The 27,694-nt window shown below is 54.2% G+C and overlaps 1 protein-coding gene across 1 annotated transcript in view; it reads right to left on the minus strand.

Moving 5' to 3' along the window:
- LOC144098221 (calcium-activated chloride channel regulator 3A-1-like) overlaps positions 1 to 27,694 on the minus strand; it is a 1,385,444-nt gene that overhangs the window by 847,544 nt on the left and 510,206 nt on the right. The window lies entirely within an intron of this gene.

The raw sequence follows: 27,694 nt of genomic DNA on the forward strand, positions 1-27,694 counted from the left end.
CGACCAGCCTAGGAACCACGCTTGCTCAGCTAGGCACATAGACATTGCTCAGGGGAGTAACGAGAGGCCAGCATTACGCCCAGTAAAGAACGCTAGTTCCGCAGCTGCAGGGACAGCATTTCTCGATTTGGAGGCAGACTCCAATGTACGATGTGATGGAAGCGGGCAGCGCTCCGATCAGTGTGCCAGCGACCAGCCTTGGAACCCCGCTTGGAGATCTAGGCACACAGACGTTGCTCAGGGGTGTAACGGAAGGCAGCATTAGACCCAGTAAAGAACGCTAGTTCCGCAACTGTAGGGGCAACATTTCTCGATTTAGAGGCAGGCTCCTATGTGCGAAGTGATGGAAGCGGGCCGCGCTCCGATCAGTGTGTCAGCGACCAGCCTATTAACCCTCGCTTGGTGAGCTAGGCACACAGACGTTGCTCAGGCGAGTAACGGAAGGCAGTATTAGACCCAGTAAAGAACGCAAGTTCCGCAGCTGCAGAGACAGCACTTCTCGATTTGGAGGCAGACTCCAAATTACGAAGTGATGGAAGCGGGCAGCGCTCCGATCAGTGTGCCAGCGACCAGCCTAGGAACCCCGCTTGGTGAGCTAGGCACACAGACTTTGCTCAGGGGAGTAACGGAAGGCAGCATTAGACCCAGTAAAGAACGCTAGTTCCGCAGCTGTAGGGGCAACATTTCTTGATTTAGAGGCAGGCTCCTATGTGCGAAGTGATGGAAGCAGACAGCGCTGCAATCAGTGTATCAGTGACCAGCCTAGGAACCCCGCTTGGTCAGCTAGGCACACAGACGTTGCTCAGGAGAGTAACGAGAGGGCAGCATTACGTCCAGTATAGAACGCTAGTTCCGCAGCTGCAGAGGCAGCATTTCTCGATTTAGAGGCAGACTCCAAAGTAAGAAGTGATGGAACCGGGCAGCACTCCAATCAGTGTGTCAGCGACCAGCCTAGGAACCCCGCTTGGTCAGCTAGGCACACAGACGTTGCTCAGGGGAGTAACGAGAGGGCAGCATTACTCCCAGTAAAGAACGCTATTTTCCCATCTGCAGGGGCAGCATTTCTCGATTTAGAGGCAGACTACAAAGTACGAAGTGATGGAAGAGGGCAGAACTACAATCAGTGTGTCAACGACCAGCCTAGGAACCACGCTTGCTCAGCTAGGTACATATACATTGCTCAGGGGAGTAACGAGAGGCCAGCATTACGCCCAGTAAAGAACGCTAGTTCCGCAGCTGCAGGGACAGCATTTCTCGATTTGGAGGCAGACTCCAAAGTACGAAGTGATGGAAGCGGGCGGCGCTCCGAACAGTGTGCCAGCGACCCGCCTAGGAACCCCGCTTGGAGAGCTAGGCACACAGACGTTGCTAGGGGAGTAACGGAAGGCAGCATTAGACCCAGTAAAGAACGCTAGTTGCGCAGCTGTAGGGGCAACATTTCTCGATTTAGAGGCAGGCTCCTATGTGCGAAGTGATGGAAGCGGGCAGCACTCCAATCAATGTGTCAGCAAACTGCCTAGGAACCCCGCTTGGCCAGCTAGGCACGCGGACGTTGTTCAAGAGAGTAATGAGAGGGTAGCATTACGCACAGTAAAGAACGCTAGTTCCGCAGCTGCAGGGGCAGCATTTCTTGGTTTAGAGGCAGACTGCAAATTACGAAGTTATGGAAGCGGGAAGCGCTCCAATCAGTGTGTTTGCGACCGGCCTTGGAACCCTGTTTGGTCAGCTAGGCAGACAGACGTTGGTCAGGGGAGTAACGAGAGGGCAGCATTACGCCCCAGTAAAGAACGCTAGTTCCGCAGCTGCAGGGGCAGCATCTCTAGATTTAGAGGCATACTCCAAAGTACGAAGTGATTGTCACGGGCAGCGATATAATCAGTGTGTCAGCGACAAGCCTAGGAACCCCGCTTGGTCAGCTAGGCAAACAGACGTTGCTCAGGGGAGTAAGGAGAGGGCAGCAGTACGCCAAGTAAAGTAAAAAACCCTATTTCCGCAGCTTCAGGGCAGCATTTCTCGATTTAGAGGCAGACTCCAAAGTACGAAGTGATGGAAGGGAGCAGCGCTCCCATCTGTGTGCGAGTAACGAGCCCACGAACCCCGTTTGGTCAGCTAAGCACACAGGCGTTGCTCAGGGGAGCAAAGAGAGGGCAGCATTACGCCCATTAAAGAGCACTAGTTCCGCAGCTGGAGAGGCAGCATTTGTCGATTTAGAGGCAGACTGCAAAGTACGAAGTGATGGAAGCAGGCAGCGCTGAAATCAGTGTGTCTGCGACCGGCCGTGGAACCTTGTTAGTCAGCTAGGCACACAGACGTTGCTCAGGGGAGTAACGAGAGGGCAGTATTACGCCCAGTAAAGAACGCTAGTTCCGCAGCTGCAGGGGCAGCATTTCTCAATTTTGAGGCAGACTTCAAAGTACGAATTGATGGAAGCGGGCAGCGCAGCAATCGGTGTGTCTGCGAACGGCCTTGGAACCCGGTTTGATCAGCTAGGCACACAGACGTTGCTCAGGGGAGGAACGAGAGGCCAGCAATGCGCCCAGTAATGAACGCTAGTTCCGCAGCTGCAGGGACAGGATTTTTAGATTTGGAGGCAGACTCCAAAGTACGAAGTGATGGAAGCGGGCAGCGCTCCGATCAGTGCGTCAGCGACCACCCTAGGAACCCCGCTTGGTGAGCTAGGCACACAGATGTTGTTCAGAGGAGTAACGGAAGACAGCATTAGACCCAGTAAGGAACGCTAATTCCGCCACTGTAGGGGCAACATTTCTCGACTTAGAGGCAGGCTCCAAAGTGCGAAATGATGGAAGCAGGCAGCGCTGCGATCAGTGTGTCAGCGACCAGCCTAGGATCCCCGCTTGGCCAGCTATAGCACAAAGACGTTGCTCAGGGGAGTAACGAGAGGGCAGCATTAGGCCCAGTAAAGAACGTTAGTTCCGCAGCTGCAGGGACAGCATTTCTCGATTTGGAGGCAGACTCAAAAGTACGAAGTGATGGAAGTGGGCAGCGCTCCAATCAGTGTGTCTGCGACCAGCCTAGGAACCCCGCTTGGCCAGCTATAGCACACAGATGTTGTTCAGGGGAGTAACGAGAGGGCAGCATTACGCCCAGTAAAGAACGCTAGTTCCGCAGCTGCAGGGACAGCATTTCTCGATTTGGAGGCAGACTCAAAAGTACGAAGTGATGGAAGCGGGCAGCGCTCCAATCAGTGTCTGCGACCAGCCTAGGAACCACGCTTGGCCAGCTATAGCACACAGATGTTGCTCAGGGGAGTAACGAGAGGGCAGCATTACGCCCCGTAAAGAACGCTAGTTCCGCAGGTGCAGGGGCAGCATTTCTTGATTTATAGGCAGACTGCAAAGTACGAAGTGATGGAAGCAGGCAGCGCTGCAATCAGTGTGTCTGCAACTAGCCTAGGAACCCCGCTTCCTCAGCTAGTCACATAAACATTGCTCAGGGGAGTAACGAGAGGCCAGCATTACACCCAGTAAAGAACGCTAGTTCCTCAGCTGCAGGGACAGCATTTCTCGATTTGGAGGCAGACTCCAAAGTACGAAGTGATGGAAGCAGACAGTGCGGCAATCAGTGTATCAGTGATCAGCCTAGGAACCCCGCTTGGTCAGCTAGGCACACAGACGTTGCTCAGGAGAGTAACGAGAGGGCAGCATTACGTCCAGTAAAGAACGCTAGTTCCGCAGCTGCAGAGGCAGCATTTCTCGATTTAGAGGCAGACTCCAAAGTAAGAAGTGATGGAAGCGGGCAGCACTCCAATCAGTGTGTCAGCGACCAGCCTAGGAACCCCGCTTGGTCAGCTAGGCACACAGACGTTGCTCAGGGGAGTAACGAGAGGGCAGCATTACGCCCAGTAAAGAACGCTATTTTCCAATCTGCAGGGGCAGCATTTCTCGATTTAGAGGCAGACTACAAAGTACGAAGTGATGGAAGCGGGCAGAACTCCAATCAGTGTGTCAACGACCCGCCTAGGAACCCCGCTTGGAGAGCTAGGCACACAGACGTTGCTAGGGGAGTAACGGAAGGCAGCATTAGACCCAGTAAAGAACGCTAGTTCCGCAGCTGCAGGGGCAGCATTTCTCGGTTTAGAGGCAGACTGCAAATTACGAAGTGATGGAAGCGGGAAGCGCTCCAATCAGAGGGTTTGCGACCGGCCTTGGAACCCTGTTTGGTCAGCTAGGCAGACATACGTTGCTCAGGGGAGTAACGAGAGGGCAGCATTACGCCCCAGTAAAGAACGCTAGTTCCGCAGCTGCACGGGCAGCATTTCTCGATTTAGAGGCAGACTCCAAAGTACGAAGTGATGGAAGGGAGCAGCGCTCCCATCTGTGTGCGAGTAACAAGCCCACGAACCCCGTTTGGACAGCTAGGCACACAGGTGTTGCTCAGGGGATCAAAGAGAGGGCAGCATTACGCCCATTAAAGAGCACTAGTTCCGCAGCTGGAGAGGCAGCATTTGTCGATTTAGAGGCAGACTGCAAAGTACGAAGTGATGGAAGCAGGCATCGCTGAAATCAGTGTGTCTGCGACCGGCCGTGGAACCTTGTTAGTCAGCTAGGCACACAGACGTTGCTCAGGGGAGTAACGAGAGGGCAGTATAACGCCCAGTAAAGAACGCTAGTTCCGCAGCTGAAGGGGCAGCATTTCTCGATTTTGAGGCAGACTTCAAAGTACGAATTGATGGAAGCGGGCAGCGCAGCAATCGGTGGGTCTGCGAACGGCCTTGGAACCCGGTTTGATCAGCTAGGCACACAGACGTTGCTCAGGGGAGGAACGAGAGGCCAGCATTACTCCCAGTAATGAACGCTAGTTCCGCAGCTGCAGGGACAGGATTTGTAGATTTGGAGGCAGACTCCAAAGTACGAAGTGATGGAAGAGGGCAGCGCTCCGATCAGTGCGTCAGCGACCACCCTAGGAACCCCGCTTGGTGAGCTAGGCACACAGATGCTGTTCAGAGGAGTAACGGAAGGCAGCATTAGACCCAGTAAGGAACGCCAATTCCGCCACTGTAGGGGCAACATTTCTCGATTTAGAGGCAGGCTCCAAAGTGCGAAGTGATGGAAGCAGGCAGCGCTGGAATCAGTGTGTCAGTGACCTGCCTAGGAACCCCGCTTGGCCAGCTATAGCACACAGATGTTGTTCAGGGGAGTAACGAGAGGGCAGCATTACGCCCAGTAAATAACGCTAGTTCCGGAGGTGCAGGGGCAGCATTTCTTGATTTAGAGGCAGACTGCAAAGTACGAAGTGATGGAAGCAGGCAGCGCTGCGATCAGTGTGTCTGCGACCAGCGTAGGAACCCCGCTTGGCCAGCTATAGCACACAGATGTTGTTCAGGGGAGTAAAGAGAGGGCAGCATTACGCCCAGTAAATAACGCTAGTTCCGGAGCTGCAGGGGCAGCATTTCTTGATTTAGAGGCAGACTGCATAGTACGAAGTGATGGAAGCAGGCAGCGCTGCGATCAGTGTGTCAGCGACCAGCCTAGGATCCCCGCTTGGCCAGCTATAGCACAAAGACGTTGCTCAGGGGGTAACGAGAGGGCAGCATTACGCCCAGTAAAGAACGCTAGTTCCGCAGCTGCAGGGACAGCATTTCTCGATTTGGAGGCAGACTCAAAAGTACGAAGTGATGGAAGCGGGCAGCGCTCCAATCAGTGTCTGCGACCAGCCTAGGAACCCCGCTTGGCCAGCTATAGCACACAGATGTTGCTCAGGGGAGTAACGAGAGGGCAGCATTACGCCCAGTAAAGAACGCTAGTTCCGCAGGTGCAGGGGCAGCATTTCTCGATTTAGAGGCAGGCTGCAAAGTACGAATTGATGGAAGCGGGCAGCGCTGCAATCGGTGTGTCTGCGAACGGCCTTGGATCCCTGTTTGTTCGGCTAGGCACCCAGACGTTGCTCAGGGGAGTAACGAGAGTGCAGCATTAAGGACACTTGCCGTTCCAGTTGGTACATGATCTCACCGAAAAACAGCGTGCTTACACGGGACACGAGATAGGAGACACGCACACACACGCACACAGCATTACGCCCAGTAAAGAACGCTAGTTCCGCAGCTGCAGGGGCTGCATTACTTGATTTATAGGCAGACTGCAAAATACGAAGTGATGGAAGCAGGCAGCGCTGCAATCAGTGTGTCAGCGACCAGCCTAGAAACCCCGCTTGGTCAGCTAGGCACACAGACGTTGCTCAGAGGAGTAACGGAAGGCAGCATTAGACCCAGTAAAGAACGCTAGTTCCGCAGTTGTAGGGGCAACATTTCTCGATTTAGAGGCAGGCTCCAAAGTGCGAAGTGATGCAAGCAGGCAGCGCTGCAATCAGTGTGTCAGTGACCAGCCTAGGAACCCCGCTTGGTCAGCTAGGCACATAGACGTTGATCAGGGGAGTAACGAGAGGGCAGCATTACGCCCAGTAAAGAATGCTAGTTTCCGAGCTGCAGGGGCAGCATTTCTCGATTTAGAGGCAAACTACAAAGTACGAAGTGATGAAAGCGGGCAGCACTCCAATCAGTGTGTCAGCGACCAGCCTAGGAACCCCGCTTGCTCAACTGGCACATAGACATTGCTCAGGGGAGTAACGAGAGGCCAGCATTACGCCCAGTAAAGAACGTTAGTTCCTCAGCTGCAGGGACAGCATTTCTCGATTTGGGGGCAGACTCCAAATTACGAAGTGATGGAAGCGGGCAGCGCTCCGATCAGTGTGCCAGCAACCGCACTAGGAACCCCGCTTGGTCAGCTAGGCACACAGACGTTGCTCAGGGGACTAACGAGAGGGCAGCATTACGCCCAGCAAAGAACGCTAGTTTCCAAGCTGCAGGGGCAGCATTTCTCGATTTAGAGGCAGACTACAAAGTACGAAGTGATTGAAGCGAGCAGCACTCCAATCAGTGTGCCAACGACCACCCTAGGAACCCCGCTTGCTCAGCTAGGCACATAGACATTGCTCAGGGGAGTAACGAGAGGCCAGCATTACGCCCAGTAAAGAACGCTAGTTCCTCAGCTGCAGGGACAGCATTTCTCGATTTGGAGGCAGACTCCAAAGTACGAAGTGATGGAAGCGGGCAGCGCTCCGATCAGTGTGCCAGCGACCAGCCTAGGAACCCCGCTTGGTGAGCTAGGCACACAGACTTTGCTCAGGGGAGTAACGGAAGGCAGCATTAGACCCAGTAAAGAACGCTAATTCCGCAGCTGTAGGGGCAACATTTCTTGATTTAGAGGCAGGCTCCTATGTGCGAAGTGATGGAAGCAGACAGCGCTGCAATCAGTGTATCAGTGACCAGCCTAGGAACCCCGCTTGGTCAGCTAGGCACACAGACGTTGCTCAGGAGAGTAACGAGAGGGCAGCATTACGTCCAGTAAAGAACGCTAGTTCCGCAGCTGCAGAGGCAGCATTTCTCGATTTAGAGGCAGACTCCAAAGTAAGAAGTGATGGAACCGGGCAGCACTCCAATCAGTGTGTCAGCGACCAGCCTAGGAACCCCGCTTGGTCAGCTAGGCACACAGACGTTGCTCAGGGGAGTAACGAGAGGGCAGCATTACTCCCAGTAAAGAACGCAATTTTCCCATCTGCAGGGGCAGCATTTCTCGATTTAGAGGCAGAGTACAAAGTACGAAGTGATGGTAGCGGGCAGAACTACAATCAGTGTGTCAACGACCAGCCTAGGAACCACGCTTGCTCAGCTAGGTACATATACATTGCTCAGGGGAGTAACGAGAGGCCAGCATTACGCCCAGTAAAGAACGCTAGTTCCGCAGCTGCAGGGACAGCATTTCTCGATTTGGAGGCAGACTCCAAAGTACGAAGTGATGGAAGCGGGCGGCGCTCCGAACAGTGTGCCAGCGACCCGCCTAGGAACCCCGCTTGGAGAGCTAGGCACACAGACGTTGCTAGGGGAGTAACGGAAGGCAGCATTAGACCCAGTAAAGAACGCTAATTCCGCCACTGTAGGGGCAACATTTCTCGATTTAGAGGCAGGCTCCAAAGTGCGAAGTGATGGAAGCAGGCAGCGCTGCAATCAGTGTGTCAGTGACCTGCCTAGGAACCCCGCTTGGTCATCTAGGCACATAGACATTGCTCAGGAGAGTAACGAGAGGCCAGCATTACGCCCAGTAAAGAACGCTAGTTCCGCAGCTGCAGGGACAGCATTTCTCGATTTGGAGGCAGACTCCAAAGTACGAAGTGATGGAAGCGGGCAGCGCTCCGAACAGTGTGCCAGCGACCAGCCTAGGAACCCCGCTTGGTCAGCTAGGCACACAGACGTTGCTCAGGAGAGTAACAAGAGGGCAGCATTACGTCCAGTAAAGAACGCTAGTTCCGCAGCTGTAGGGGCAACATTTATCGATTTAGAGGCAGGCTCCTCTGTGCGAAGTGATGGAAGCGGGCAGCACTCCAATCAGTGTGTTTGCGACCGGCCTTGGAACCCTGTTTGGTCAGCTAGGCAGACAGACGTTGCTCAGGGGAGTAACGAGAGGGCAGCATTACGCCCCAGTAAAGAACGCAATTTTCCCATCTGCAGGGGCAGCATTTCTCGATTTAGAGGCAGAGTACAAAGTACGAAGTGATGGTAGCGGGCAGAACTACAATCAGTGTGTCAACGACCAGCCTAGGAACCACGCTTGCTCAGCTAGGTACATATACATTGCTCAGGGGAGTAACGAGAGGCCAGCATTACGCCCAGTAAAGAACGCTAGTTCCGCAGCTGCAGGGGCAGCATTTCTAGATTTAGAGGCATACTCCAAAGTACGAAGTGATGGACGCGGGCAGCGATATAATCAGTGTGTCAGCGACAAGCCTAGGAACCCCGCTTGGTCAGCTAGGCACACAGACGTTGCTCAGGGGAGTAAGGAGAGGGCAGCAGTACGCCAAGTAAAAGACCCTATTTCCGCAGCTTCAGGGCAGCATTTCTCGATTTATAGGCAGACTCCAAAGTACGAAGTGATGGAAGGGAGCAGCGCTCCCATCTGTGTGCGAGTAACGAGCCCACGAACCCCGTTTGGTCAGCTAGGCACACAGGCGTTGCTCAGGGGAGCAACGAGAGGGCAGCATTACGCCCATTAAAGAGCACTAGTTCCGCAGCTGGAGAGGCAGCATTTGTCGATTTAGAGGCAGACTGCAAAGTACGACGTGATGGAAGCAGGCAGACTGAAATCAGTGTGTCTACGACCGGCCTTGGAACCTTGTTAGTCAGCTAGGCACACAGACGTTGCTCAGGGGAGTAACGAGAGGGCAGTATTACGCCCAGTAAAGAACGCTAGTTCCGCAGCTGCAGGGGCAGCATTTCTCGATTTTGAGGCAGACTTCAAAGTACGAATTGATGGAAGCGGGCAGCGCAGCAATCGGTGTGTCTGCGAACGGCCTTGGAACCCGGTTTGATCAGCTAGGCACACAGACGTTGCTCAGGGGAGGAACGAGAGGCCAGCATTACGCCCAGTAATGAACGCTAGTTCCGCAGCTGCAGGGACAGGATTTCTAGATTTGGAGCCAGACTCCAAAGTACGAAGTGATGGAAGCGGGCAGCGCTCCGATCAGTGCGTCAGCCACCACCCTAGGAACCCCGCTTGGTGAGCTAGGCACACAGATGTTGCTCAGAGGAGTAACGGAAGGCAGCATTAGACCCAGTAAAGAACGCTAATTCCGCCACTGTAGGGGCAACATTTCTCGATTTAGAGGCAGGCTCCAAAGTGCGAAGTGATGGAAGCAGGCAGCGCTGCAATCAGTGTGTCAGTGACCTGCCTAGGAACCCCGCTTGGTCAGCTTGGCACACAGACGTTGCTCAGGGGACTAACGAGAGGGCAGCATTACGCCCAGTAAAGAACGATAGTTCCGCAGCTGCAGGGACAGCATTTCTAGATTTGGAGGCAGACTCCAAAGTACGAAGTGATGAAAGCAGGCAGCGCTCTGATCAGTGTGTCAGCGACCAGCCTAGGAACCCCGCTTGGTCAGCTAGGCACACAGACGTTGCTCAGGGGAGTAACGGAAGGCAGCATTAGTCCCAGTAAAGAACGCTAGTTCCGCAGCTGTAGGGGCAACATTTCTCGATTTAGAGGCAGGCTCCTATGTGCGAAGTGATGGAAGCGGGCAGCACTCCAATCAGTGTGTCAGCGACCAGCCTAGGAACCCCGCTTGGTCAGCTAGGCACATAGACATTGCTCAGGGGAGTAACGAGAGGCCAGCATTACGCCCAGTAAAGAATGCTAGTTCCTCAGCTGCAGGGACAGCATTTCTCGATTTGGAGGCAGACTCCAAAGTACGAAGTGATGGAAGCGGGTAGCGCTCCGATCAGTGTGCCAGCAACCGCCCTAGGAACCCTCTTGGTCAGCTAGGCACACAGACGTTGCTCAGGGGAGTAACGAGAGGGCAGCATTACGCCCAGCAAAGAACGCTAGTTTCCCAGCTGCAGGGGCAGCATTTCTCAATTTAGAGGCAGACTACTAAGTACGAAGTGATTGAAGCGAGCAGCGCTCCAATCAGTGTGTCTGCGACCAGCCTAGGAACCCCGCTTGGCCAGCTATAGCACACAGATGTTGTTCAGGGGAGTAACGAGAGGGCAGCATTACGCCCAGTAAATAACGCTAGTTCCGGAGCTGCAGGGGCAGCATTTCTTGATTTAGAGGCAGACTGCAAAGTACAAAGTGATGGAAGCAGGCAGGGCTGCGATCAGTGTGTCAGCTACCAGCCTAGGATCCCCGCTTGGCCAGCTATAGCACAAAGACGTTGCTCAGGGGAGTAACGAGAGGGCAGCATTAGGCCCAGTAAAGAACGCTAGTTCCGCAGCTGCAGGGACAGCATTTCTCGATTTGGAGGCAGACTCAGAAGTACGAAGTGATGGAAGCGAGCAGCGCTCCAATCAATGTGTCTGCTACCAGCCTAGGAACCCCGCTTGGCCAGCTATAGCACACAGATGTTGTTCAGGGGAGAAAAGAGAGGGCAGCATTACGCCCAGTAAATAACGCTAGTTCCGGAGCTGCAGGGGCAGCATTTCTCGATTAGGAGGCAGACTCCAAAGTACGAAGTGATGGAAGCGGGCAGCGCTCCGATCAGTGTGCCAGCGACCAGCCTAGGAACCCCGCTTGGTGAGCTAGGCACACAGACTTTGCTCAGGGGAGTAACGGAAGGCAGCATTAGACCCAGTAAAGAACGCTAGTTCCGCAGCTGTAGGGGCAACATTTCTCGATTTAGAGGCAGGCTCCTATGTGTGAAGTGATGGAAGCAGACAGCGCTGCAATCAGTGTATCAGTGACCAGCCTAGGAACCCCGCTTGGTCAGCTAGGCACACAGACGTTGCTCAGGAGAGTAACGAGAGGGCAGCATTACGTCCAGTAAAGAACGCTAGTTCCGCAGCTGCAGAGGCAGCATTTCTCGATTTAGAGGCAGACTCCAAAGTAAGAAGTGATGGAAGCGGGCAGCACTCCAATCAGTGTGTCAGCGACCAGCCTAGGAACCCCGCTTGGTCAGCTAGGCACACAGACGTTGCTCAGGGGAGTAACGAGAGTGCAGCAGTACGCCCAGTAAAGAACGCTGGTTCCGCAGCTGCAGGGGCAGCATTTATCGATTTAGAGGCAGCCTCCTATGTGCGAAGTGATGGAAGCGGGCAGCACTCCAATCAGTGTGTTTGCGACCGGCCTTGGAACCCTGTTTGGTCAGCTAGGCAGACAGACGTTGCTCAGGGGAGTAACGAGAGGGCAGCATTACGCCCCAGTAAAGAACGCTAGTTCCGCAGCTGCAGGGGCAGCATTTCTAGATTTAGAGGCATACTCCAAAGTACGAAGTGATGGACGCGGGCAGCGATATAATCAGTGTGTCAGCGACAAGCCTAGGAACCCCGCTTGGTCAGCTAGGCACACAGACGTTGCTCAGGGGAGTAAGGAGAGGGCAGCAGTACGCCAAGTAAAAAACCCTATTTCCGCAGCTTCAGGGCAGCATTTCTCGATTTAGAGGCAGACTCCAAAGTACGAAGTGATGTAAGGGAGCAGCGCTCCCATCTGTGTGCGAGTAACGAGCCCACGAACCCCGTTTGGTCAGCTAGGCACACAGGCATTGCTCAGGGGAGCAACGAGAGGGCAGCATTACGCCCATTAAAGAGCACTAGTTCCGCAGCTGGAGAGGCAGCATTTGTCGATTTAGAGGCAGACTGCAAAGTACGAAGTGATGGAAGCAGGCAGCACTGAAATCAGTGTGTCTGCAACCGGCCTTGGAACCTTGTTAGTCAGCTAGGCACACAGACGTTGCTCAGGGGAGTAACGAGAGGGCAGTATTACGCCCAGTAAAGAACGCTAGTTCCGCAGCTGCAGGGGCAGCATTTCTCGATTTTGAGGCAGACTTCAAAGTACGAATTGATGGAAGCGGGCAGCGCAGCAATCGGTGTGTCTGTGAACGCCCTTGGAACCCGGTTTGATCAGCTAGGCACACAGACGTTGCTCAGGGGAGGAACGAGAGGCCAGCATTACGCCCAGTAATGAACGCTAGTTGCGCAGCTGCAGGGACAGGATTTCGAGATTTGGAGGCAGACTCCAAAGTACGAAGTGATGGAAGCGGGCAGCGCTCCGAACAGTGTGCCAGCGACCAGCCTAGGAACCCCGCTTGGAGAGCTAGGCACACAGACGTTGCTAGGGGAGTAACGGAAGGCAGCATTAGACCCAGTAAAGAACGCAAGTTCCGCAGCTGTAGGGGCAACATTTATCGATTTAGAGGCAGGCTCCTTTGTGCGAAGTGATGGAAGCGGGCAGCACTCCAATCAGTGTGTTTGCGACCGGCCTTGGAACCCTGTTTGGTCAGCTAGGCAGACAGACGTTGCTCAGGGGAGTAACGAGAGGGCAGCATTACGCCCCAGTAAAGAACGCTAGTTCCGCAGCTGCAGGGGCAGCATTTCTAGATTTAGAGGCATACTCCAAAGTACGAAGTGATGGACGCGGGCAGCGATATAATCAGTGTGTCAGCGACAAGCCTAGGAACCCCGCTTGGTCAGCTAGGCACACAGACGTTGCTCAGGGGAGTAAGGAGAGGGCAGCAGTACGCCAAGTAAAAAACCCTATTTCCGCAGCTTCAGGGCAGCATTTCTCGATTTAGAGGCAGACTCCAAAGTACGAAGTGATGGAAGGGAGCAGCGCTCCCATCTGTGTGCGAGTAACGAGCCCACGAACCCCGTTTGGTCAGCTAGGCACATAGGCATTGCTCAGGGGAGCAACGAGAGGGCAGCATTACGCCCATTAAAGAGCACTAGTTCCGCAGCTGGAGAGGCAGCATTTGTCGATTTAGAGGCAGACTGCAAAGTACGAAGTGATGGAAGCAGGCAGCACTGAAATCAGTGTGTCTGCAACCGGCCTTGGAACCTTGTTAGTCAGCTAGGCAACACAGACGTTGCTCAGGGGAGTAACGAGAGGGCAGTATTACGCCCAGTAAAGAACGCTAGTTCCGCAGCTGCAGGGGCAGCATTTCTCGATTTTGAGGCAGACTTCAAAGTACGAATTGATGGAAGCGGGCAGCGCAGCAATCGGTGTGTCTGCGAACGCCCTTGGAACCCGGTTTGATCAGCTAGGCACACAGACGTTGCTCAGGGGAGGAACGAGAGGCCAGCATTACGCCCAGTAATGAACGCTAGTTCCGCAGCTGCAGGGACAGGATTTCGAGATTTGGAGGCAGACTCCAAAGTACGAAGTGATGGAAGCGGGCAGCGCTCCGATCAGTGCGTCAGCGACCACCCTAGGAACCCCGCTTGGTGAGCTAGGCACACAGATGTTATTCAGAGGAGTAACGGAAGGCAGCATTAGACCCAGTAAAGAACGCCAATTCCGCCACTGTAGGGGCAACATTTCTCGATTTAGAGGCAGGCTCCTATGTGCGAAGTGATGGAAGCGGGCAGCACTCCAATCAGTGTGTCAGCGACCAGCCTAGGAACCCCGCTTGGTCAGCTAGGCACACAGACGTTGCTCAGGGGAGTAACGAGAGGGCAGCATTACGCACAGTAAAGAATGCTAGTTTCCCAGCTGCAGGGGCAGCATTTCTCGATTTAGAGGCAGACTACAAAGTACGAAGTGATGGAAGCGGGCAGCACTCTAATCAGTGTGTCACCGACCAGCCTAGGAACCACGCTTGCTCAGCTAGGTATATAGACATTGCTCAGGGGAGTAACGAGAGGCCAGCATTACGCCCAGTAAAGAACGCTAGTTCCGCAGCTGCAGGGACAGCATTTCTCGATTTGGAGGCAGACTTCAAATTTCGAAGTGATGAAAGCAGGCAGCGCTCTGATCAGTGTGTCTGCGACCAGCCTAGGAACCCCGCTTGGCCAGCTATAGCACACAGATGTTGTTCAGGGGAGTAACGAGAGGGCAGCATTACGCCCAGTAAATAACGCTAGTTCCGGAGCTGCAGGGGCAGCATTTCTTGATTTAGAGGCAGACTGCAAAGTACGAAGTGATGGAAGCAGGCAGCGCTGCGATCAGTGTGTCAGCGACCAGCCTAGGATCCCCGCTTGGCCAGCTATAGCACAAAGACGTTGCTCAGGAGAGTAACGAGAGGGCAGCATTACGCCCAGTAAAGAACGCTAGTTCCGCAGGTGCAGGGGCAGCATTTCTCGATTTAGAGGCAGGCTGCAAAGTACGAATTGATGGAAGCGGGCAGCGCTGCAATCGGTGTGTCTGCGAACGGCCTTGGAACCCTGTTTGTTCGGCTAGGCACCCAGACGTTGCTCAGGGGAGTAATGAGAGTGGAGCATTAAGGACAGTTGCCGGGCCAGTTGGTACATGATCTCACCGAAAAACAGCGCGCTTACACGGGACACGAGATAGGAGACACGCACACACACGCACAGAGAATTACGCCCAGTAAAGAACGCTAGTTCCGCAGCTGCAGGGGCAGCATTTCTCGATTTATAGGCAGACTGCAAAGTACGAAGTGATGGAAGCAGGCAGCGCTGCAATCAGTGTGTCTGCAACTAGCCTAGGAACCACGCTCCCTCAGCTAGTCACATAGACATTGCTCAGGGGAGTAACGAGAGGCCTGCATTACGTCCAGTAAAGAACGCTAGTTCCGCAGCTGCAGAACAGCATTTCTCGATTTGGAGGCAGACTCCAAAGTACGAAGTGATGGGAGCGGGCAGCGCTCCGATCAGTGTGAACAGCGACCAGCCTAGAAACCCAGCTTGGTCAGCTAGGCCCACAGACGTTCCTCAGAGGAGTAACGGAAGGCAGCATTAGACCCAGTAAAGAACGCTAGTTCCGCAGTTGTAGGGGCAACATTTCTCGATTTAGAGGCAGGCTCCAAAGTGCGAAGTGATGGAAGCAGGCAGCGCTGCAATCAGTGTGTCAGTGACCAGCCTAGGAACCCCGCTTGGTCAGCTAGGCACATACACGTTGCTCAGGGGAGTAACGAGAGGGCAGCATTACGCCCAGTAAAGAACGCTAGTTTCCCAGCTGCAGGGGCAGCATTTCTCGATTTAGAGGCAGACTACAAAGTACGAAAAGATGAAAGCGGGCAGCACTCCAATCAGTGTGTCAGCGACCAGCCTAGGAACCCCGCTTGCTCAGCTAGGCACATAGACATTGCTCAGGGGAGTAACGAGAGGCCAGCATTACGCCCAGTAAAGAACGCTAGTTCCTCAGCTGCAGGGACAGCATTTCTCGATTTGGAGGCAGACTCCAAAGTACGAAGTGATGGAAGCGGGTAGCGCTCCGATCAGTGTGCCAGCAACCGCCCTAGGAACCCCGCTTGGTCAGCTAGGCACACAGACGTTGCTCAGGGGAGTAACGAGAGGGCAGCATTACGCCCAGAAAAGAACGCTAGTTTCCCAGCTGCAGGGGCAGCATTTCTCGATTTAGAGGCAGACTACAAAGTACGAAGTGATTGAAGCGAGCAGCACTCCAATCAGTGTGTCAACGACCAGCCTAGGAACCCCGCTTGCTCAGCTAGGCACATAGACATTGCTCAGGGGAGCAACGAGAGGCCAGCATTACGCCCAGTCAAGAACGCTAGTTCCGCAGCTGCAGGGACAGCATTTATCGATTTGGAGGCAGACTCCAAAGTACGAAGTGATGGAAGCGGGCAGCGCTCCGAACAGTGTGCCAGCGACCAGCCTAGGAACCCCGCTTGGTGAGCTAGGCACACAGACTTTGCTCAGGGGAGTAACGGAAGGCAGCATTAGACCCAGTAAAGAACGCTAATTCCGCCACTGTAGGGGCAACATTTCTCGATTTAGAGGCAGGCTCCAAAGTGCGAAGTGATGGAAGCAGGCAGCGCTGCAATCAGTGTGTCAGTGACCTGCCTAGGAACCCCGCTTGGTCAGCTTGGCACACAGACGTTGCTCAGGGGACTAACGAGAGGGCAGCATTACGCCCATTAAAGAACGCTAGTTCCGCAGCTGCAGGGGCAGCATTTCTCGATTTATAGGCAGACTGCAAAGTACGAAGTGATGGAAGCAGGCAGCGCTGCAATCAGTGTGTCTGCAACTAGCCTAGGAACCACGCTCCCTCAGCTAGTCACATAGACATTGCTCAGGGGACTACGAGAGGCCTGCATTAAGGCCAGTAAAGAATGCTAGTTCCGCAGCTGCAGGGACAGCATTTCTCGATTTGGAGGCAGACTCCAAAGTACGAAGTGATGGGAGCGGGCAGCGCTCCGATCAGTGTGTCAGCGACCAGCCTAGGAACCTCGCTTGGTGAGCTAGGCACACATACGTTGCTCAGGGGAGTAACGGAAGGCAGCATTAGTCCCAGTAAAGAACGCTAGTTCCGCAGCTGTAGGGGCAACATTTCTCGATTTAGAGGCAGGCTCCTATGTGCGAAGTGATGGAAGCGGGCAGCACTCCAATCAGTGTGTCAGCGACCAGCCTAGGAACCCCGCTTGGTCAGCTAGGCACACAGACGTTGCTTAGGGGAGTAACGAGAGGGCAGCATTACGCCCAGTAACGAATGCTAGTTTCCCAGCTGCAGGGGCAGCATTTCTCAATTTAGAGGCAGACTGCAAAGTACGAAAAGATGAAAGCGGGCAGCACTCCAATCAGTGTGTCAGCGAAGCCTAGGAACCCCGCTTGCTCAGCTAGGCGCATAGACATTGCTCAGGGGAGTAACGAGAGGCCAGCATTTCGCCCAGTAAATAACGCTAGTTCCGGAGCTGCAGGGGCAGCATTTCTTGATTTAGAGGCAGACTGCAAAGTACAAAGTGATGGAAGCAGGCACCGCAGCGATCAGTGTGTCAGCGACCAGCCTAGGATCCCCGCTTGGCCAGCTATAGCACAAAGACGTTGCTCAGGGGACTAACGAGAGGGCAGTATTACGCCCAGTAAAGAACGCTAGTTCCGCAGGTGCAGGGGCAGCATTTCTCGATTTAGAGGCAGGCTGCAAAGTACGAATTGATGGAAGCGGGCAGCGCTGCAATCGGTGTGTCTGCGAACGGCCTTGGAACCCTGTTTGTTCGGCTAGGCACCCAGACGTTGCTCAGGGGAGTAATGAGAGTGCAGCATTAAGGACAGTTGCCGGCCAGTTGGTACATGATCTCACCGAAAAACAGCGCGCTTAGACGCGACACGAGATAGGAGACACGCACACACACGCACACAGCATTACGCCCAGTAAAGAACGCTAGCTCCGCAGCTGCAGGGGCAGCATTTCTTGATTTATAGGCAGACTGCAAAGTACGAAGTAATGGAACCAGGCAGCGCTGCAATCAGTGTGTCTGCAACTAGCCTAGGAACCCCGCTTCCTCAGCTAGTCACATAAACATTGCTCACGGGAGTAACGAGAGGCCAACATTACGGCCAGTAAAGAACGCTAGTTCCGCAGCTGCAGGGACAGCATTTCTCGATTTGGAGGCAGATCCAAAGTACGAAGTGATGGGAGCGGGCAGCGCTCCGATCAGTGTGTGAGCGACCAGCCTAGAAACCCCGCTTGGTCAGCTAGGCACACAGACGTTGCTCAAGGGAGTAACGAGAGGGCAGCATTACGCCCAGAAAAGAACGCTAGTTTCCCAGCTGCAGGGGCAGCATTTTTCGATTTAGAGGCAGACTACAAAGTACGAAGTGATTGAAGCGAGCAGCACTCCAATCTGTGTGTCAACGACCAGCCTAGGAACCCCGCTTGCTCAGCTAGGCACATAGACATTGCTCAGGGGAGTAACGAGAGGCCAGCATTACTCCCAGTAATGAACGCTAGTTCCGCAGCTGCAGGGACAGCATTTCTCGATTAGGAGGCAGACTCCAAAGTACGAAGTGATGGAAGCGGGCAGCGCTCCGATCAGTGTGCCAGCGACCAGCCTAGGAACCCCGCTTGGTGAGCTAGGCACACAGACTTTGCTCAGGGGAGTAACGGAAGGCAGCATTAGACCCAGGAAAGAACGCTAGTTCCGCAGCTGTAGGGGCAACATTTCTCGATTTAGAGGCAGGCTCCTATGTGTGAAGTGATGGAAGCAGACAGCGCTGCAATCAGTGTATCAGTGACCAGCCTAGGAACCCCGCTTGGTCAGCTAGGCACACAGACGTTGCTCAGGAGAGTAACGAGAGGGCAGCATTACGTCCAGTAAAGAAAGCTAGTTCCGCAGCTGCAGAGGCAGCATTTCTCGATTTAGAGGCAGACTCCAAAGTAAGAAGTGATGGAAGCGGGCAGCACTCCAATCAGTGTGTCAGCGACCAGCCTAGGAACCCCGCTTGGTCAGCTAGGCACACAGACGTTGCTCAGGGGAGTAACGAGAGTGCAGCAGTACGCCCAGTAAATAACGCTAGTTCCGGAGCTGCAGGGGCAGCATTTCTTGATTTAGAGGCAGACTGCATAGTACGAAGTGATGGAAGCAGGCAGCGCTGCGATCAGTGTGTCAGCGACCAGCCTAGGATCCCCGCTTGGCCAGCTATAGCACAAAGACGTTGCTCAGGGGGTAACGAGAGGGCAGCATTACGCCCAGTAAAGAACGCTAGTTCCGCAGCTGCAGGGACAGCATTTCTCGATTTGGAGGCAGACTCAAAAGTACGAAGTGATGGAAGCGGGCAGCGCTCCAATCAGTGTCTGCGACCAGCCTAGGAACCCCGCTTGGCCAGCTATAGCACACAGATGTTGCTCAGGGGAGTAACGAGAGGGCAGCATTACGCCCAGTAAAGAACGCTAGTTCCGCAGGTGCAGGGGCAGCATTTCTCGATTTAGAGGCAGGCTGCAAAGTACGAATTGATGGAAGCGGGCAGCGCTGCAATCGGTGTGTCTGCGAACGGCCTTGGATCCCTGTTTGTTCGGCTAGGCACCCAGACGTTGCTCAGGGGAGTAACGAGAGTGCAGCATTAAGGACACTTGCCGTTCCAGTTGGTACATGATCTCACCGAAAAACAGCGTGCTTACACGGGACACGAGATAGGAGACACGCACACACACGCACACAGCATTACGCCCAGTAAAGAACGCTAGTTCCGCAGCTGCAGGGGCTGCATTACTTGATTTATAGGCAGACTGCAAAATACGAAGTGATGGAAGCAGGCAGCGCTGCAATCAGTGTGTCAGCGACCAGCCTAGAAACCCCGCTTGGTCAGCTAGGCACACAGACGTTGCTCAGAGGAGTAACGGAAGGCAGCATTAGACCCAGTAAAGAACGCTAGTTCCGCAGTTGTAGGGGCAACATTTCTCGATTTAGAGGCAGGCTCCAAAGTGCGAAGTGATGCAAGCAGGCAGCGCTGCAATCAGTGTGTCAGTGACCAGCCTAGGAACCCCGCTTGGTCAGCTAGGCACATAGACGTTGATCAGGGGAGTAACGAGAGGGCAGCATTACGCCCAGTAAAGAATGCTAGTTTCCGAGCTGCAGGGGCAGCATTTCTCGATTTAGAGGCAAACTACAAAGTACGAAGTGATGAAAGCGGGCAGCACTCCAATCAGTGTGTCAGCGACCAGCCTAGGAACCCCGCTTGCTCAACTGGCACATAGACATTGCTCAGGGGAGTAACGAGAGGCCAGCATTACGCCCAGTAAAGAACGTTAGTTCCTCAGCTGCAGGGACAGCATTTCTCGATTTGGAGGCAGACTCCAAAGTACGAAGTGATGGAAGCGGGCAGCGCTCCGATCAGTGTGCCAGCGACCAGCCTAGGAACCCCGCTTGGTGAGCTAGGCACACAGACTTTGCTCAGGGGAGTAACGGAAGGCAGCATTAGACCCAGTAAAGAACGCTAATTCCGCAGCTGTAGGGGCAACATTTCTTGATTTAGAGGCAGGCTCCTATGTGCGAAGTGATGGAAGCAGACAGCGCTGCAATCAGTGTATCAGTGACCAGCCTAGGAACCCCGCTTGGTCAGCTAGGCACACAGACGTTGCTCAGGAGAGTAACGAGAGGGCAGCATTACGTCCAGTAAAGAACGCTAGTTCCGCAGCTGCAGAGGCAGCATTTCTCGATTTAGAGGCAGACTCCAAAGTAAGAAGTGATGGAACCGGGCAGCACTCCAATCAGTGTGTCAGCGAGCAGCCTAGGAACCCCGCTTGGTCAGCTAGGCACACAGACGTTGCTCAGGGGAGTAACGAGAGGGCAGCATTACTCCCAGTAAAGAACGCAATTTTCCCATCTGCAGGGGCAGCATTTCTCGATTTAGAGGCAGAGTACAAAGTACGAAGTGATGGTAGCGGGCAGAACTACAATCAGTGTGTCAACGACCAGCCTAGGAACCACGCTTGCTCAGCTAGGTACATATACATTGCTCAGGGGAGTAACGAGAGGCCAGCATTACGCCCAGTAAAGAACGCTAGTTCCGCAGCTGCAGGGACAGCATTTCTCGATTTGGAGGCAGACTCCAAAGTACGAAGTGATGGAAGCGGGCGGCGCTCCGAACAGTGTGCCAGCGACCCGCCTAGGAACCCCGCTTGGAGAGCTAGGCACACAGACGTTGCTAGGGGAGTAACGGAAGGCAGCATTAGACCCAGTAAAGAACGCTAATTCCGCCACTGTAGGGGCAACATTTCTCGATTTAGAGGCAGGCTCCAAAGTGCGAAGTGATGGAAGCAGGCAGCGCTGCAATCAGTGTGTCAGTGACCTGCCTAGGAACCCCGCTTGGTCATCTAGGCACATAGACATTGCTCAGGAGAGTAACGAGAGGCCAGCATTACGCCCAGTAAAGAACGCTAGTTCCGCAGCTGCAGGGACAGCATTTCTCGATTTGGAGGCAGACTCCAAAGTACGAAGTGATGGAAGCGGGCAGCGCTCCGAACAGTGTGCCAGCGACCAGCCTAGGAACCCCGCTTGGTCAGCTAGGCACACAGACGTTGCTCAGGAGAGTAACAAGAGGGCAGCATTACGTCCAGTAAAGAACGCTAGTTCCGCAGCTGTAGGGGCAACATTTATCGATTTAGAGGCAGGCTCCTCTGTGCGAAGTGATGGAAGCGGGCAGCACTCCAATCAGTGTGTTTGCGACCGGCCTTGGAACCCTGTTTGGTCAGCTAGGCAGACAGACGTTGCTCAGGGGAGTAACGAGAGGGCAGCATTACGCCCCAGTAAAGAACGCAATTTTCCCATCTGCAGGGGCAGCATTTCTCGATTTAGAGGCAGAGTACAAAGTACGAAGTGATGGTAGCGGGCAGAACTACAATCAGTGTGTCAACGACCAGCCTAGGAACCACGCTTGCTCAGCTAGGTACATATACATTGCTCAGGGGAGTAACGAGAGGCCAGCATTACGCCCAGTAAAGAACGCTAGTTCCGCAGCTGCAGGGGCAGCATTTCTAGATTTAGAGGCATACTCCAAAGTACGAAGTGATGGACGCGGGCAGCGATATAATCAGTGTGTCAGCGACAAGCCTAGGAACCCCGCTTGGTCAGCTAGGCACACAGACGTTGCTCAGGGGAGTAAGGAGAGGGCAGCAGTACGCCAAGTAAAAGACCCTATTTCCGCAGCTTCAGGGCAGCATTTCTCGATTTATAGGCAGACTCCAAAGTACGAAGTGATGGAAGGGAGCAGCGCTCCCATCTGTGTGCGAGTAACGAGCCCACGAACCCCGTTTGGTCAGCTAGGCACACAGGCGTTGCTCAGGGGAGCAACGAGAGGGCAGCATTACGCCCATTAAAGAGCACTAGTTCCGCAGCTGGAGAGGCAGCATTTGTCGATTTAGAGGCAGACTGCAAAGTACGACGTGATGGAAGCAGGCAGACTGAAATCAGTGTGTCTACGACCGGCCTTGGAACCTTGTTAGTCAGCTAGGCACACAGACGTTGCTCAGGGGAGTAACGAGAGGGCAGTATTACGCCCAGTAAAGAAAGCTAGTTCCGCAGCTGCAGGGGCAGCATTTCTCGATTTTGAGGCAGACTTCAAAGTACGAATTGATGGAAGCGGGCAGCGCAGCAATCGGTGTGTCTGCGAACGGCCTTGGAACCCGGTTTGATCAGCTAGGCACACAGACGTTGCTCAGGGGAGGAACGAGAGGCCAGCATTACGCCCAGTAATGAACGCTAGTTCCGCAGCTGCAGGGACAGGATTTCTAGATTTGGAGCCAGACTCCAAAGTACGAAGTGATGGAAGCGGGCAGCGCTCCGATCAGTGCGTCAGCCACCACCCTAGGAACCCCGCTTGGTGAGCTAGGCACACAGATGTTGCTCAGAGGAGTAACGGAAGGCAGCATTAGACCCAGTAAAGAACGCTAATTCCGCCACTGTAGGGGCAACATTTCTCGATTTAGAGGCAGGCTCCAAAGTGCGAAGTGATGGAAGCAGGCAGCGCTGCAATCAGTGTGTCAGTGACCTGCCTAGGAACCCCGCTTGGTCAGCTTGGCACACAGACGTTGCTCAGGGGACTAACGAGAGGGCAGCATTACGCCCAGTAAAGAACGATAGTTCCGCAGCTGCAGGGACAGCATTTCTAGATTTGGAGGCAGACTTCAAAGTACGAAGTGATGAAAGCAGGCAGCGCTCTGATCAGTGTGTCAGCGACCAGCCTAGGAACCCCGCTTGGTCAGCTAGGCACACAGACGTTGCTCAGGGGAGTAACGGAAGGCAGCATTAGTCCCAGTAAAGAACGCTAGTTCCGCAGCTGTAGGGGCAACATTTCTCGATTTAGAGGCAGGCTCCTATGTGCGAAGTGATGGAAGCGGGCAGCACTCCAATCAGTGTGTCAGCGACCAGCCTAGGAACCCCGCTTGGTCAGCTAGGCACATAGACATTGCTCAGGGGAGTAACGAGAGGCCAGCATTACGCCCAGTAAAGAACGCTAGTTCCTCAGCTGCAGGGACAGCATTTCTCGATTTGGAGGCAGACTCCAAAGTACGAAGTGATGGAAGCGGGTAGCGCTCCGATCAGTGTGCCAGCAACCGCCCTAGGAACCCTCTTGGTCAGCTAGGCACACAGACGTTGCTCAGGGGAGTAACGAGAGGGCAGCATTACGCCCAGCAAAGAACGCTAGTTTCCCAGCTGCAGGGGCAGCATTTCTCAATTTAGAGGCAGACTACTAAGTACGAAGTGATTGAAGCGAGCAGCGCTCCAATCAGTGTGTCTGCGACCAGCCTAGGAACCCCGCTTGGCCAGCTATAGCACACAGATGTTGTTCAGGGGAGTAACGAGAGGGCAGCATTACGCCCAGTAAATAACGCTAGTTCCGGAGCTGCAGGGGCAGCATTTCTTGATTTAGAGGCAGACTGCAAAGTACAAAGTGATGGAAGCAGGCAGGGCTGCGATCAGTGTGTCAGCTACCAGCCTAGGATCCCCGCTTGGCCAGCTATAGCACAAAGACGTTGCTCAGGGGAGTAACGAGAGGGCAGCATTAGGCCCAGTAAAGAACGCTAGTTCCGCAGCTGCAGGGACAGCATTTCTCGATTTGGAGGCAGACTCAGAAGTACGAAGTGATGGAAGCGGGCAGCGCTCCAATCAATGTGTCTGCTACCAGCCTAGGAACCCCGCTTGGCCAGCTATAGCACACAGATGTTGTTCAGGGGAGAAAAGAGAGGGCAGCATTACGCCCAGTAAATAACGCTAGTTCCGGAGCTGCAGGGGCAGCATTTCTCGATTAGGAGGCAGACTCCAAAGTACGAAGTGATGGAAGCGGGCAGCGCTCCGATCAGTGTGCCAGCGACCAGCCTAGGAACCCCGCTTGGTGAGCTAGGCACACAGACTTTGCTCAGGGGAGTAACGGAAGGCAGCATTAGACCCAGTAAAGAACGCTAGTTCCGCAGCTGTAGGGGCAACATTTCTCGATTTAGAGGCAGGCTCCTATGTGTGAAGTGATGGAAGCAGACAGCGCTGCAATCAGTGTGTCAGCGACCAGCCTAGGAACCCCGCTTGGTCAGCTAGGCACACAGACGTTGCTCAGGGGAGTAACGAGAGTGCAGCAGTACGCCCAGTAAAGAACGCTGGTTCCGCAGCTGCAGGGGCAGCATTTATCGATTTAGAGGCAGCCTCCTATGTGCGAAGTGATGGAAGCGGGCAGCACTCCAATCAGTGTGTTTGCGACCGGCCTTGGAACCCTGTTTGGTCAGCTAGGCAGACAGACGTTGCTCAGGGGAGTAACGAGAGGGCAGCATTACGCCCCAGTAAAGAACGCTAGTTCCGCAGCTGCAGGGGCAGCATTTCTAGATTTAGAGGCATACTCCAAAGTACGAAGTGATGGACGCGGGCAGCGATATAATCAGTGTGTCAGCGACAAGCCTAGGAACCCCGCTTGGTCAGCTAGGCACACAGACGTTGCTCAGGGGAGTAAGGAGAGGGCAGCAGTACGCCAAGTAAAAAACCCTATTTCCGCAGCTTCAGGGCAGCATTTCTCGATTTAGAGGCAGACTCCAAAGTACGAAGTGATGTAAGGGAGCAGCGCTCCCATCTGTGTGCGAGTAACGAGCCCACGAACCCCGTTTGGTCAGCTAGGCACACAGGCATTGCTCAGGGGAGCAACGAGAGGGCAGCATTACGCCCATTAAAGAGCACTAGTTCCGCAGCTGGAGAGGCAGCATTTGTCGATTTAGAGGCAGACTGCAAAGTACGAAGTGATGGAAGCAGGCAGCACTGAAATCAGTGTGTCTGCAACCGGCCTTGGAACCTTGTTAGTCAGCTAGGCACACAGACGTTGCTCAGGGGAGTAACGAGAGGGCAGTATTACGCCCAGTAAAGAACGCTAGTTCCGCAGCTGCAGGGGCAGCATTTCTCGATTTTGAGGCAGACTTCAAAGTACGAATTGATGGAAGCGGGCAGCGCAGCAATCGGTGTGTCTGTGAACGCCCTTGGAACCCGGTTTGATCAGCTAGGCACACAGACGTTGCTCAGGGGAGGAACGAGAGGCCAGCATTACGCCCAGTAATGAACGCTAGTTGCGCAGCTGCAGGGACAGGATTTCGAGATTTGGAGGCAGACTCCAAAGTACGAAGTGATGGAAGCGGGCAGCGCTCCGAACAGTGTGCCAGCGACCAGCCTAGGAACCCCGCTTGGAGAGCTAGGCACACAGACGTTGCTAGGGGAGTAACGGAAGGCAGCATTAGACCCAGTAAAGAACGCAAGTTCCGCAGCTGTAGGGGCAACATTTATCGATTTAGAGGCAGGCTCCTATGTGCGAAGTGATGGAAGCGGGCAGCACTCCAATCAGTGTGTCAGCGACCAGCCTAGGAACCCCGCTTGGTCAGCTAGGCACACAGACGTTGCTCAGGGGAGTAACGAGAGGGCAGCATTACGCCCAGTAAAGAATGCTAGTTTCCCAGCTGCAGGGGCAGCATTTCTCGATTTAGAGGCAGACTACAAAGTACGAAGTGATGGAAGCGGGCAGCACTCTAATCGGTGTGTCACCGACCAGCCTAGGAACCACGCTTGGCCAGCTATAGCACACAGATGTTGTTCAGGGGAGTAACGAGAGGGCAGCATTACGCCCAGTAAATAACGCTAGTTCCGGAGCTGCAGGGGCAGCATTTCTTGATTTAGAGGCAGACTGCAAAGTACGAAGTGATGGAAGCAGGCAGCGCTGCGATCAGTGTGTCAGCGACCAGCCTAGGATCCCCGCTTGGCCAGCTATAGCACAAAGACGTTGCTCAGGAGAGTAACGAGAGGGCAGCATTACGCCCAGTAAAGAACGCTAGTTCCGCAGGTGCAGGGGCAGCATTTCTCGATTTAGAGGCAGGCTGCAAAGTACGAATTGATGGAAGCGGGCAGCGCTGCAATCGGTGTGTCTGCGAACGGCCTTGGAACCCTGTTTGTTCGGCTAGGCACCCAGACGTTGCTCAGGGGAGTAATGAGAGTGGAGCATTAAGGACAGTTGCCGGGCCAGTTGGTACATGATCTCACCGAAAAACAGCGCGCTTACACGGGACACGAGATAGGAGACACGCACACACACGCACAGAGAATTACGCCCAGTAAAGAACGCTAGTTCCGCAGCTGCAGGGGCAGCATTTCTCGATTTATAGGCAGACTGCAAAGTACGAAGTGATGGAAGCAGGCAGCGCTGCAATCAGTGTGTCTGCAACTAGCCTAGGAACCACGCTCCCTCAGCTAGTCACATAGACATTGCTCAGGGGAGTAACGAGAGGCCTGCATTACGTCCAGTAAAGAACGCTAGTTCCGCAGCTGCAGAACAGCATTTCTCGATTTGGAGGCAGACTCCAAAGTACGAAGTGATGGGAGCGGGCAGCGCTCCGATCAGTGTGAACAGCGACCAGCCTAGAAACCCAGCTTGGTCAGCTAGGCCCACAGACGTTCCTCAGAGGAGTAACGGAAGGCAGCATTAGACCCAGTAAAGAACGCTAGTTCCGCAGTTGTAGGGGCAACATTTCTCGATTTAGAGGCAGGCTCCAAAGTGCGAAGTGATGGAAGCAGGCAGCGCTGCAATCAGTGTGTCAGTGACCAGCCTAGGAACCCCGCTTGGTCAGCTAGGCACATACACGTTGCTCAGGGGAGTAACGAGAGGGCAGCATTACGCCCAGTAAAGAACGCTAGTTTCCCAGCTGCAGGGGCAGCATTTCTCGATTTAGAGGCAGACTACAAAGTACGAAAAGATGAAAGCGGGCAGCACTCCAATCAGTGTGTCAGCGACCAGCCTAGGAACCCCGCTTGCTCAGCTAGGCACATAGACATTGCTCAGGGGAGTAACGAGAGGCCAGCATTACGCCCAGTAAAGAACGCTAGTTCCTCAGCTGCAGGGACAGCATTTCTCGATTTGGAGGCAGACTCCAAAGTACGAAGTGATGGAAGCGGGTAGCGCTCCGATCAGTGTGCCAGCAACCGCCCTAGGAACCCCGCTTGGTCAGCTAGGCACACAGACGTTGCTCAGGGGAGTAACGAGAGGGCAGCATTACGCCCAGAAAAGAACGCTAGTTTCCCAGCTGCAGGGGCAGCATTTCTCGATTTAGAGGCAGACTACAAAGTACGAAGTGATTGAAGCGAGCAGCACTCCAATCAGTGTGTCAACGACCAGCCTAGGAACCCCGCTTGCTCAGCTAGGCACATAGACATTGCTCAGGGGAGCAACGAGAGGCCAGCATTACGCCCAGTCAAGAACGCTAGTTCCGCAGCTGCAGGGACAGCATTTATCGATTTGGAGGCAGACTCCAAAGTACGAAGTGATGGAAGCGGGCAGCGCTCCGAACAGTGTGCCAGCGACCAGCCTAGGAACCCCGCTTGGTGAGCTAGGCACACAGACTTTGCTCAGGGGAGTAACGGAAGGCAGCATTAGACCCAGTAAAGAACGCTAATTCCGCCACTGTAGGGGCAACATTTCTCGATTTAGAGGCAGGCTCCAAAGTGCGAAGTGATGGAAGCAGGCAGCGCTGCAATCAGTGTGTCAGTGACC

This window comes from Amblyomma americanum, chromosome 7 (assembly GCF_052857255.1).
Source record: "Amblyomma americanum isolate KBUSLIRL-KWMA chromosome 7, ASM5285725v1, whole genome shotgun sequence".
Classification (NCBI taxonomy): Eukaryota; Metazoa; Arthropoda; class Arachnida; order Ixodida; family Ixodidae; genus Amblyomma; species Amblyomma americanum.